The 13,430-nt window shown below is 44.0% G+C and overlaps 1 protein-coding gene and 1 long non-coding RNA gene across 2 annotated transcripts in view; one reads left to right on the forward strand and one right to left on the reverse strand.

Moving 5' to 3' along the window:
* LOC130857479 (uncharacterized) overlaps nucleotides 1-7,892 on the reverse strand; it is a 28,623-nt gene extending 20,731 nt beyond the window's left edge. The window contains exon 1 of the long non-coding RNA XR_009054832.1: nucleotides 7,746-7,892. This is a non-coding gene — a long non-coding RNA (uncharacterized LOC130857479). The remainder of the gene's footprint in view (nucleotides 1-7,745) is intronic.
* XDH (xanthine dehydrogenase) overlaps nucleotides 154-13,430 on the forward strand; it is a 117,330-nt gene continuing 104,053 nt past the window's right edge. Inside the window, exons 1-3 of the mRNA XM_057743175.1 lie at nucleotides 154-525; nucleotides 1,285-1,379; nucleotides 2,282-2,359. The gene's annotated coding sequence lies outside the window, so the exon portion shown is untranslated. The remainder of the gene's footprint in view (nucleotides 526-1,284; nucleotides 1,380-2,281; nucleotides 2,360-13,430) is intronic.

Below are 13,430 nucleotides of genomic sequence, written 5' to 3' on the forward strand. Positions count from 1 at the left end.
CAATACGACAGCTAATTCATTCTCTGGGTCTTTCCTTAAATGTGACTCTCTTTTATTAACGAGTGCCTTACACTGCTGCAACCAGTCTAATGCTGGTTTGCTAATTGATCCTCTTCTCAAAGGGCCAATTCAGGGCCTTTTGAATGGCAAAAGGCTGCTTAAGCTGAAGTCTCCTGGGATGGGCAAAAGAAAGAAAGTGCTTTGGGAAAAAAGATTGGATTGTAGTCAGATGCTTGTCATGCTGTTTGTGTCCTCATGGTGCCTATATTGTTGTAAAAGTGAACACGAGTTTGGGAAATGAGACATAATTCTTATGCTGCTGTTTATTCCATTGCGCTAACATTTTGCCAGCTCCCAGGATCCCCCAGGATTAGCCACAATGGCCAGCACAGGCTCTCCAGGGAGCTGTGCAGAGGGAAATCTCCAGGCAAAAAACACTGCATTATTGCAGTTTTCCCCTCAAATACTCAATGAGCTGGCTGACCACTCGGCTTCAGAATGGGTTAACGCTGACATCAAAAGCAGGTAAGGGGGTCTTTTGATCCCTTGCCCTGGGCCACTCCCTATTCTCAGCCTCTCAGGTGAGGGAAGGTTAAGAGATGTAAAGTCAAGGAATGAAAAATAACAAAAATCCAGAGTTTTGTTTACCCTTTAAATCTGAATTTCTACATGACAACAATAAGTGGAGCCAAGCGGCTGCTACCCCTTTATTCTAAGCACACGCCATCCAACATGTGGTGAACTCTGTCACGGTGCCCATTACTGCCTATGGGCCTCCAACAAGATACCTGGCATGCTTTCTTTCTTTGTTAATTACTTACATAGACCTTGTAGTAAGGTGTGGCATAGATTTGTGTGGAAACATGATGGTGCTTTTGCAGAGTGACTCACCGCAGGTGCAAAAAATATACTGTTGGACCAGTAGGGGAAATGTGGGCTTGACCATAGCTCCAGCTCAACCTCTAAATGAAGGAAAATGAAGTCAAGTTCCCTATGAGCGAAGGCTGGTTCTCTTTGGTATCTGTGGTAGCTGCTCGCTGCCCTGCTGTTCTTAATTATGTTGTTCATGAAACATGGCAAATAAGCTGCCTAGTGGAGCAAACTTAGTCCAAAGACCGTAGTAAGACCCCACCTGAGCTCAATGAACAAGCCACTCAAATTTGCTCAGTGGTTTCTGCTCTCTTGGTTGGACCCACTTATTTGAGTTGCTTGGGTTTTTGCTGAGTACGGCTCTCTGGGGAATCTGCTTTGATAGGAGCTATGTCTCACTTTTCTACGCTGCAGACTTATGCCAGTGGGGGTGGAGTCAAGTGCCCAGGAAGCGGGGCAATCGCTCACACTTTCTGGAGGTTTAGCTTCTTCCTGAGCTGTGCTCCCAGGTAAGAGATTGTGCCAGGCTTTGGAAACACTAGTTTATGGGCTAATAGCCTCGGCTCCATGGAACAGGGCTACCAAGGCCCCGCATCTGAGCCTGAACAACTATTTCTTTATAAACAAAACAGAAAATCATGCTTTTGAAAACTCCAAACAAGAATTTATTGTATTATTAAATCAGGGATAAATAACATGTAGGAATAGATTATAAAAAAAAGAAAACTGCTACTAAGTGATAGATGGTCTGTTTCATCTGTTTCAGTTACCCGATAACATTTTGCAGGTGTCATCAGGGTTCTGCTTTGCTGAACGGAGCCACAAATCACCCTGTCTGCCTGCAGTTTGCTGGTTATGTTTACAATCATATAAAGATCTTCAGGAACCTAATTTTTTCAGGGGTCTCCTGTAGTATATATACTGCTCCCCCATTTCCTGTAATAAAATGGGGGAAACATTTTAAGAATAGGTTTCTTTGAGAGGGTCTGCATATAATAGCTTTTTCTCTTTTTCACTATACTGCTATATTATATAAATAAAAATATGGTGTGAGCCAAATACACTCATATTTCAACAAAATAAAGTTTCTCTGCAGGAATTGAGATTTAAGTATCCTATCAAATGAAATCAACTCCACATTGAATTCCCCTCTCTGAGCCACCATATTTCTGAGATCTTATTACTGTTGGCAGCAGAAGAAACTGGTTATTCTTACAGTAATTCAGGCTGGACAGGTTGGGGAGTAAAGCCCCATCTCCTCAAATCAAGTGAAGCCAAACAATGAAGTTTGTCTCAAATGGCACCATTTGCTGCTTTAACCTGGGAATCTTACTTCCCATCATTAAAAGTAGGGTTTGAGAATGTGAAAGCTGCTTGGCCACCTGCTTCAATTTCCATTTTATCTTGGCAGATCTCCTTCAGCTGAGTGTATACTAAGCTGACTCTTGATTCAAGAAGAAAGCAGGAAAAAAAAAAGAAGAAACAGAGAGTAAGTAGGTTTGGGGAGAAGGGAGTGGGAAAGGAAACCTTTACTGAGAACTGACTATAGCCAGGCATTTTGTGTATTTTATCCCATTTAATGTCATAAAACCCTGATAAATAGGGATTGTGTCCATAGTATTGATGAAAGGTATGAGATTTGAAAGACTGACTGGTTAACTACCAGACCCATATTCTTTTCTATCACTACCTGGAGAATAATAAAAAGTGAGAAGAAACAAGTTTGAAGGATTATGACCCATCACTTGAGGGATTTGTTGAGCAGTTGGTGCATGGGAGGTGTGGGGCTCAAAGGGCTAGAGTGAGCATGAAAGGCTAAGTATCATTTTCTTTAAAAGGCTGAGAACCAGGGACAAGGTCCAGGGAGATCTGGCAAACTTCCTGAAGCCTAGGCTTATGTTTTGACGGTTTTGGAGTGTTTGGAAGAACTTTGTGGTTCCTTGACTTAGCCTGATGTGAGTGCTGAGCAAAGGAGAAGGCAGTGGGTTCTACCCACTGAGGCACTGGAAGCGGACAGGTACCAGACACGAGCTAACGTAAGTGTTAAAAGAATGACTCTGCTTGCTTTGTGGAGAAGAGACAATAAGGACTCAAATGGAAAACAAAGCAAACCAGCCAGGGGTGAGGACATTTGTCCAGGTGAGAGAGGGTGGTGGCAAGAACCAGAATGGTACTGATGGAGAGTGAGAAGTGGTTGGATTTACATTACATTTCAAAGGTAGAGCCAGTATCGTGGCTGATGGACTGGAGGTAATGTGTGAGACAAAGAGAGACGTCTAGGAAAATGCTAAGATTTTTTTTTGACCTGGGCAATTGATTGAAACTGTGATGGGGGAATATCTGAGGAGAAACATTTTTGAAAAGGTAGGAGAGGGATTGAGTCCAGTTTGGGGTAGAATAACTTTGGTACCTCTAATCGTTATTCAAGTGAAATTGTTGGGAAGAGAGTTGGATGCACAAGTCTGAAGATGCTGTCTATGAGTTGGCTATCAGGGCTGGAGGTATATACAGAAAGGTACGGTATTTAAATCCATGAGATTGGGGGTGATCACTGTGGGCGTGAGACTAGAGGGGGCAGAGGAGAGATCTATGGATCCAGGACACTGGCTTTTGTTGTAAAAATCACCACTGAACCATCCTGGAACCATCCACAACTTGTCTTTCTTACACACCGCAGATCCAGTTCATCCACAAGTGTTCTGACCACTGCCGCCGCTACCACCCCGACCCCAGCTGCCACGCTCACCCCACTTGATTACAGCAGCGTTCTAACTTTATTATGGCAGCCTGAGCAGAAGATAGTGACTTCTTGCCGTGCCTGGTCTCTGGGTTGACAGTACCTCTCCCCGCTTTGGTTCTCTAGTCCTTTTAACACTTTTAAGCAGTGTCTCCTGCATTAAATCCCTTTGTGCTGAAAATACCTAAGGTGATTTCCATTTTTCTGAATAAATCCTGACCCAGTATTTGTTACCACCAAGGATAATGGCATTCATGTTGGATCAAACTGCATCTGTCGATATAGGTGCAGTTGCCAGAGATTTTGAAACCTCTGTATTATCTTGAGCAGCTGGAGTGGTTACTATCAATTTGCTTGTTTAGTTGACCAAAACCTGGACTCACCAGTGGCTTAATTCAATGAAGCTGAGGTGCTGTAACTTCTTTGGTATAATAGAAAGGAAGAAATCCAAAAGCTTAGGGAGAGGAAGGTTGGAATACATTTTTCAGGTGTGACCCTCCCATATTGCACGATGTCTCCAGGAAGACCCAAAGCATTGAGAAATGCATTGATGAGGGAAACACCATAAATCTGTAAAGCCCTCTCCTGTCTGTCTCTTGCTAGCTGGGCATCAAAGTGGTGGATGCCACTTTACAGTATACCCCAGAGTGGCTGAGACCAAGTGTCAGCACTTAACTGCCTGAGACAACATGGGCCCAGGTCTTGAAATGGGCGGTAGGGATGGGACAGCAATCTGAATATTGTGACCCATTGTGACAATTAGATCAGTGTCCTTAGGACTGAAGATGAGCAGCCAATGAAGGTAATAGATATAATCAGAAACATTTGAGACCTGGGCACAGATCTTGTGTCGCTACAGTAGAATTGTGTGCTCTCATCCTAATCCCAGACTCAAGCCAGTTCAGTGACTTGGAGCCTCTTGAATGAAGGAGAGTCTCCTTGAGGAAGGAGCCTGTGACATGACCAGAGTTATATAGTGTAAATATTCCTCCAAGATCTCCCCCAAAGGACCTGCATCCATGTATCAGGATGACAGTGCGTTGAGGAAAGAAAAATAACAATATCTTTAGGAATTGTACACAGTAAGTCGGAATGAATGTTAATCCCTGGAGACCTGAAATACATCCATAGTCTGGCAGAGTGGGGACCTTTGGAGGTTGGGTGACAGGCACATTTTTAGTCTAAATCCACCTCACAGTGGGCCTAGAAAGCCTTTAAGTTTACCTCGGGTTATTTCCTAAGTTCCTGAATGCACGATTGGAATAGGCCCACTGGTACCTGGCAGAATCACCACATTGGTTCCTTCACTTATGGACTGAGGGCTATTCAGGTAGGGAGATCCAAGCAGAAGATGCTGCGACCTCCTCTCCCTACCGATTCCTGGGTGAACTGCAATTGTTGGTATTGCCATCAAAAGCTTGAAAGATGCAGAAATGGTGATTCCTTGCATATCCTCCCTTAATTTGCCTGTTTGTCCAGAAGGCAGATGGGTCTTGGAGAATGACTGTGCATTTTTGGAAAGTGAATCGATGTGATTCCAATTATAGCAGCAATATAGCTGGTATAGGTGCCGTGGAAGACTGAGCCACCTGTTCATCCAACTTGATGTTTTAGAACCATTTCTACTTAATTACGGCATGGTGTTATGTGTGCCCAATGCTGTAAACTGGGATGCAGATAATATCCAGCTCAGGATGAATGGCTGTGATGGAACTGTACCTTGGGTTCCTTGGTCAGGCATTCAGTCTCAACTAGGGCGCAGTAGTAAGATAGAAGCTGTTTCATAAGGGAGAATAGACATTTGAAGAGGAGGACATGGCTTTGTTCCAAAACCTTAGGGTTCTGTATCTCTACTGGGGCTGGACAGAAGTTCCATACAGTATCCTTATTTGCCACAGACACTGTGATCATCACAGGATCTTCTGGGTTACAAGGCCCAAGTGGCTGAGCAGCTTTCATTAATTTGACTAATTGCAGAGACTTCTCTTGCTCTTGGCTGAATTCAAATCTGGCAACCTTGTGGTTTTCTTGGTCAATGAGTCAGCGTAACTAACGCAATTAAATGTGGTAAATTACCTTCCAATCCAGTTTGCCCAGGCTAGTCCCAGTTGATTCAAAAAGATAAAATCTCAACCAACACAGAGTCTTTAATGTTTTATTCTCTTGGATATTTTCACTCTTATACAGATCTTCACCATTTTACTCTCCTGAAAAAATACTTTGATTTTTTTATAGAGCTTCAATATTTTACTCCCTTGGACAAATGCCATGGGCCTTTATAGATGTTTAATATTTACTGGGCAAATACGTGTCTTCTTTTGAATGTTTGCTATCAGCACCCATTTCAAATAGCTTATTTGGAAATTATCTAATTTACCATGGCAACATCTAAGCCCACCATCCTGCTGAGATCTTATCTCCCCTTCTGGGGGGTCCTCCCCTGTTGACCTCAAGGAAATTCTCAGAGATTCTTGGATTATATATTTATGTAGGAAAGAAACATTAATGTGTTGAGGGTGTGGTAGTCAACGCCCTAAGCTAGTAAAACTCACCACCTTTCTTCCTGCAAACTGTTTTTGCAAATAAAATTCTTATTTTAAAATTCAAAGTCTGGGGTCTTAGGTTTCTGTAACAGTCTCCACCTGCCATTCTCATGCAGATGCTTTTGTAAGCCTAGACCATGGAAAGTCTTGGTTAGAAAATTAAATTTAAGGATCCAATTTGGGGGCATTTTTATGAAGGTCATGCAGTGGGAGCAAACAGTGGCCCCCACTCTACTGACATTTTCCCTATAGATAGAATAAAGGGTGTAGATGTGGACACTGGAGAAGAGTTCTGATGAAAAAAGAAGGAATCTGGGAGTGGTGGAAATTTGTAGGAAGAAAAAGTAACAGAGAAAGGGTAGGGAGAAAAAGTGGCTGAGGCTAAACCACCCTGCTCCTTTTCCACCTGCAGAACAGGACATTCGAGGGGAAAATGATCTGTGCTGAAGGTAACACACCACCTACATGAGGCAGGAAACCAGACCCCGTCTAGGCAGCGTGGGCATGTTCTGCTTGCTGTCCTACTATGGAAAATTGATTCTCCCATCCCTGTGAAACCTAGTGCTTCTGGCTCTTGCTCTCATTTTCCAACACTGGACTATCAGCCTCCTGAAATCACCCTCTCCACCTCTGCAGGTGTCTTGCTGGCCCATTCAGTGACTGTAATTTTTCATCGCTTTCTCCCTCTCCTCCTCTGCTTCCACTCAGTGCTGTACAAAGAGATAACCGTGACTTTGGGGACCTTTTGAGTATCTCCCTCTATCTCTGCTTCTCCAGGGGTCCTGGGGGCCAAAGCTGAGTCACATTCTTTCTCCTTAACCAAAGCCAGCACCACACTGAATGATATCGGTGCCCGGGACCAAAGGAAAAATGGGCACCCCTATAAATAGGTTTTTATGATTCTTTTATTTTTTTTTTCTTGGAACATTCAAGAGGTTGAACCAATATTGAGAAATTGACCCGTCTGTGCCTCAGTTCACTTGTCTCTAGAAAGGGGGGTAATGACAGCCCTTGTCTCATAGGATTGCTGTGAGGTTGAAGCCCTCTAGCTGACTGAGGCAGCTGCCTTTTTGCAATTCACTCATAAGGCGCTGGAGAGGCAGTGATGAACTCACTAGGTGCAGTCCTGCTCTGGAGCTGACAGTCTCGGAAGGAAGAGACAATTAAGAAATAACAGAGTAATTCACAGCGTAAATGGGTTCATTTTTCTGACAGAGAGCAAGCCTCCACAAGCCCTCTGGGGTTAGAAAACTTAGAAGATCTACCGCACTGTCTTCCTCACCTATCTTTCTTCAATAGGTCCTGATACGGCAGTGAGCAGATCTTTTAGAAAAGCTTAGGATGCTGCTGTAAAGTTTTACAGGGTGGGGCTGCTGGTGGCAGGGGCAGGAAACCAGGCACTGTGTTGTGGCTCCTGCTCTCCGGCTTCCCAGTCTTATCCTGAGCGAGGGGCTAGGTTCCTTGCCAGGTCTGTGAAACGGTGGATGGTGGCGTTCCACACAAGAGGGTTCTTCACTTTCCTCTTCCCATTCCTGCTGCCCTTTCCCTTAATCCCCGTCACACCACACATGCACACACCCTGCATATACACATACCTTTGCCGCAAGACCTGCCACATTTCCCTAGAGAAGCAATCGAGCCTCAGTTCTCATCATCCGCCTCTAGGTCTCGAAAAGTCCTAGTCACAGGTGGTCCCTGTGTGTCTGCAGCTTTCCCCTCTCCTCCAGTCATGGCTGTTCTGAGGCGCGGGCGGGGCTGGCCACTGGGCTCATGTTTGCTCACTTCCCTGGGTGTGACGGCTCAGGGCTGGTCCCTTCCATGGGAGCATGGATTGGAAGGGCCAGGTTTGGCCACTGGAAACATAAGTCTGCAAACATTTTCTGTAAATGGCCAGGTAGAAGTCATTTTGGGCTTTGCTAGCCACGCAGTCTTTGTTGCAAATACTCCACTCTGTGGTTGCAGCTTTAAAGCATCCTAGACGATGCACAAATAAATGCGTATAGCTGTGTTCCAATAAAACTGTATTTTCAAAGGCAGGTGGTGGGCCAGATTTGGTCCACAGGCCACGGTTTTCTAACCATTGTTCTAGAGTATCTTAAGTCAAACATATTCTGTCATCACAAGAATTCATTTTCTTCCAAAACCTTACCTCTGACCTACTTTGAAAATCCCACTAGAACAATTATTTAACCATATCAGGACTGACTCCACTACCTTTTCACTTTCTCTCATTCCCCCTCATAGCGTCACTTCCCTCCTTAACCCACCTGGTTCCGTTGACTGTCATTAGCACTATAATTAGTTCCTTGCTCATGCTGGTGATTCTCTTGCTATGCCCTCTGCCCAGCCCGTTACATATCTGGCCAACCCCAGCCCTGGGGAAATCTGACTCTTGGCTGTATCTGGGCCTCCGCACCAGCCTGCAGGCTGGTCTCGCTCTAAACGGATGTCCACACGTTGCAAATGGACCCTTGGTCATCCTAACCACATTTCCATCATCAATTGTTCTTCTACTTGAGTCAACTCATCCACATTTCCTCCCCTCTGCGAACCTCCAACCCCCAAGCCCCTGCTTATCTTCTGCTGATGACATTACTTCCCGTTTCAGTGAGAAAATAGAAGCAATACAAAGAGAACTGCCTCATCTTCCCATCGTCCAACCTGCAATAGTGTCCCTCCAATGATAGTGTGTAAACAGCTCCTGCTTCTGTCGAAGGCTCCTTCTTTTAAAAAACCCTCCCTGGTTGCACACCAGCTCCAGCTACTGTCCTCTTATAGCAGCGCTCCTTGAAAGGCTTCTCTCTATTTTTCTTCTCCACATCCTCACTTCCCATTCTCTCCTCAGCCACCTCCAGTCCATCCCTCCACTGAAACCACTCTTCTGAAGGTGAACAAAGACTTCCATCTTATTATGTCAACAGTCAAGTCTCTTTCCTTATCTGACTCAGATTCTCTACAATATTTGAAATAGGTTTTCACTTCTTCTTTCTTAAAACCACATCTTCACTTTGGTTTCAGGATACCACGCTGTACTGATTTTTCTTCTCCCTCTAGCCACTCCTTCTTCATCTCTTTTCTGGCTCCTGCTCATCCTAACCTCTAATCCTGCAATTCCCCAGAGTACAACCTTAAGATCACTTTTCTGCTCAATTTCCAGGTGATCTCAAATAATGCCAGGATTTTAAACATCATTTATATTCTGTCTTAGTGCATGCAGGCTGCTGTAACAAAATACCATAGACCTGGTGGCTTAAACAATTATTTCTCACAGTTCTGGAGGCTGGGAAGTCCAAGATCAAAGTGCTGGCAGATGTGGTGTTGGTTGAGAGCCCTTTTCCTGGTTCATAGATGTTGCCTTGTCATTGTGTTCTTACATCGTGGAAGGGGCAAGGAAGCTCTCTGGGGTCTAAAAGCGTACTTATAAGGCCACTAATCCCATTTATGAGGGCTTTGTCCTGATGACCTAATCAGCTACCAAAGGTCCCACCTCCTAATGCCATTGCATAAACATAAATTTTGTGGGGGACACAAACATTCAGTCTATAGCATTCCACCCTGACCCTCCAAAATTCACGTCCTTCTCACATTACACTCATAGCTCCTAAGTTTATATCTCAATTCTTGATGTCTCCCCTTGTTTCTAATCTTATGAATCTGTCTGTTTACTCCATAAGTAAACTTGAATATTTAATAGCTATTATAAGTATAACCGATCCAGGACACTCAGCATCCCTTTGGAGAAATCCACATGGCGGGGAGGTGCTGAGTGACCCATCTGGGAAGTGGATCCGTCAGCCTCATTCAAGTCTTCAGTTAATGTCAGCCCCAGCTGACGTTCTTGACTGTAACTTCTCGAGAAACCCTGAGCCAGAATTACCCAGCTAAGTCATACCTGGAAAATAAATGTGTGTGATAATACGCGTTTATTATTTTAAGCCGCTAAGTTTGGGGATAGTTTCTTGTTCAACAATATATAAATAATATATTTTATTAGTTTCCTAGAGTTGCCATGACAAATTACCACAAACTAGGTGGCTTCAAACAATAGACATTCATTTCCTCACAGTCTGGAGGTCAGAAGTCTGAAATCAAGGTGGTGGCAAGACCACGTTCCTCCTGAAGTCTCTACGGAAGAATCCTTCCTTGCCTTGTCCAGGTTCTGGGGGCCCCAGGCACTCCGTAGCTTGTAGTTACATCAGTACAATCTCTGTCTCCATCTACACATGACAGTCTTCTCTGTCGCTATGTCTTTTCCTCTGTCTCTTATAAGAACATTTGTCATTAGGTTTAGGGCCCATTTGAATAATCCAGGATGACCTCATCTCGAGATTCATCACTGAATATATTTGCAAAGATCTTTTTTTTCCAAATAAAGTCACATTCACAGATTCCAGGGGTTAGAATGTAGACATATCTTTGAGGGTGGAGGGCACCATTCAACCCACACAATTATTCTTTACCAGGATCAGTGTGATACGGTTTTAACTGGTCTCCATGTTTTAATTTTTGTTTTCCCCTAAACACACACACAGAATTTATTTTAGAATAAAATGTAGCTTCTTACCAAGGCTCACACAGGGTAGGTAAATCTGGCCTCTGCCTATCTCTGACCTCATTTATCAGATACTACTGATTTTATCCAGGCTAGTAGGTGACCCTCAGGCAGGAAAAAACAGGGGCCAATCAGATTCTCCTGAGCATGGGAGGCCAGCCATTCTACAGAAGGGTATGTAAATAACACCCTCAAAGGCTTAAGCTGAAAGCAGTATGTACATTTCACGGAGGTTGCAGGGAATAGGCAGAGAGTGAGATGGCTGGGAACACTTCTAGGGGTTGAGACTCAGAAGGAGGGGGCAGAGTAGACATCAGAGGGCGAAGTCATAGGCACACTTATCAGCGAGTCCATGGAAGAGGCACAGCATAATTACAGCCACTAAGGTCATTGCTCCTCTGCATTCCGGGATCCTGCACGAGTGTAATGGTACCACCAAGCGGCAAGACTCCACAGAGGATTGTAACTGAACTGTAGCAGTCACCTCGTGTTCAGGGAATAGAGCCTTTGCAAAAGTGAATTGTCTAGATATGTGAATATCAGTGGTGGAGTAAAAAGAATATGAATTAGACACCTGTTTTTAAGTTCCAGTTCTTCCACTTACTAGGTATAGACTTGTTTAAGTTACTTTCCCTCTTTGGCAATTTCATTGTAAAATGGATAAAACCATCTGTGCTGGGTACTCTGGATGGGGTCACCCAGTCTCTATTTTAGCATTCTTCTCCCTGGAGAGGCTGAAAGACTAAAAATTACATTTCTCAGATTTCTCAGTTCAAAATATGAATTTGATTTTACCAATTGGATACACTTGTATGATTTTTAGAAAGTTAGAGGTAAATGGAGGCCATTTTCTGGGAAAGAAATTTCTAGAAACACATGACATCCCTACAGATGGTTCCAGGGTCCAGTCTCCAGTTTCCTGGGGATAGAGAAAGAGTGGCAGTGTCCGCAGCTTCTTGGTATGACTTCTAATTCTGATGACATATTGGGTTGTCCATTCTCCAATTTTCTGAGCATGAGAGGTAGTTGGCAGGGTGGTGGCTTTTTGCTTCTATAGCTACAATGATGGTCTCAGAGGAATAGCTCCCATGGTGGATCAGTTCTTTATTTCTGGAGATTATTCCAGGAGGACCAGTCTGAAATCTGATCCTAAAAGCCTTCCGAGGATTTTGAAAAGACCTAATTTTAGGAACCAAATCCTTTCTTGCTTAAAATTATCAAAGTAGTTTCTATTTCCTTAACTGGAGAAGGGGACCCTTAGAAAGGCATGAGCGGTGTTGCCTGGGAAAGACCAGTTGACTTAGCATGAAGAAGCCTCACAATATAAAATGGCATTTACCTTGGAGAGTACACTGAGGTCCAGGTCAGGCCTTTGGCTTACCTGGTATGTTAGGACTGATGTCTTAGGACCTGATATATTAGGACTGATGGGGCTTGGACACTGATTCATGCTAACAAAGCTCTCAAGATGAGAATTTATGAAATCAGAATGCTGATTTAATCATTTATAATGAGAAAGGCACTGCCAAGAAGACCAGATGCAAGTTTTAACCTGACTAGAACCTCTGTCAATTGTGGTCAAGCCACATGGGATTAGCAAAGGCTGCTCAGTGAACAGGCTACAGAAACAAAGAAAGAGCCACACAGAGATGGACTTGCCTCCTGTGCCAGACTAACCATGGGTCCTGGGCACTCTCTCCCCCAGACAGTGCTTGAGAGGATGCTCCAAAATGGTGTCCCTGAGGTCCTCCCGTCCATGCTTTCGAGGCAGACCAGAATTCCTTCTGATTCTAAACATCTCAAATCCTGAAGACCTGGGAGGAATTCTGCTCCTTAGGTGATGCCTAAGAATATCTTTATTCTATTTCACAATTTGTGGATTCTCAGTTTTACATCTTATAAAATAAACTTGCTTCTCCAATTTCCAAGGTCTTAGAGAAAAACTACCCAAAATACACACTTGTTAGGGTTGTTGTGAGGATTAAATTAAGTAAAGTCAACATATGTACTCAAAATACCTACTGTAACATCTGGCACATAGCTGAATATTTAATAACAGTCATTTTCTTTTTATGATTTTTTTTCCTCTCCCAGGTTTGAGCATAACTTTAATAATATTAAATTGATGAGGAAAAATTTGGAGTTCATAGCTTTATGCCTGCTCGCCTTTGTTTGAAAACCCTTTGCATGTAACCCCTAGCAACTCCCACGCTCTGTAATCACCTGTAACCTATGGAAATTGAGTAGCCAATCAATTAATCCAATCAATTAATGCCAACTGTAGCCAATCAATTAATGCCAATTGTCGACTATGCGTTTTAACCTATATAAGGAGAGAATTCACCTAGAATGGGGCCCAGAATTTTGGAGTGTTAACCTTTCTGGGTCCGCTGGCTCAATAAACCTGAGTTCTCCAGCCCTCCGAGTGTGGTGCTTGGTTTCTCATGGGATCAATTTCTGCAACATTTTTGGAGGCCCCAGTGAGATTCCAGCTAGCCCCTTGAGCCTCCAGATCGGTGGCTTGGCCGGGTCAGGGTGAAGGAGCTCTGAGACGAAAGAGGAGGTGTGCCACCCAACGGTTTTCTGGGTTCTCTTTCGGACCGGTGCTCTAACTCTCCAGATGGCCAGGCCCCGACCGGACTCATTGGAGGGATGGACCAACTCACCAGGAAAGGCCACAGGATAAGGTAAGGCCCTTGGGCACAGAATCCAGTCAGGTCCCATCTCC

Source organism: Hippopotamus amphibius, chromosome 7 (assembly GCF_030028045.1).
Source record: "Hippopotamus amphibius kiboko isolate mHipAmp2 chromosome 7, mHipAmp2.hap2, whole genome shotgun sequence".
NCBI lineage: Eukaryota > Metazoa > Chordata > Mammalia > Artiodactyla > Hippopotamidae > Hippopotamus > Hippopotamus amphibius.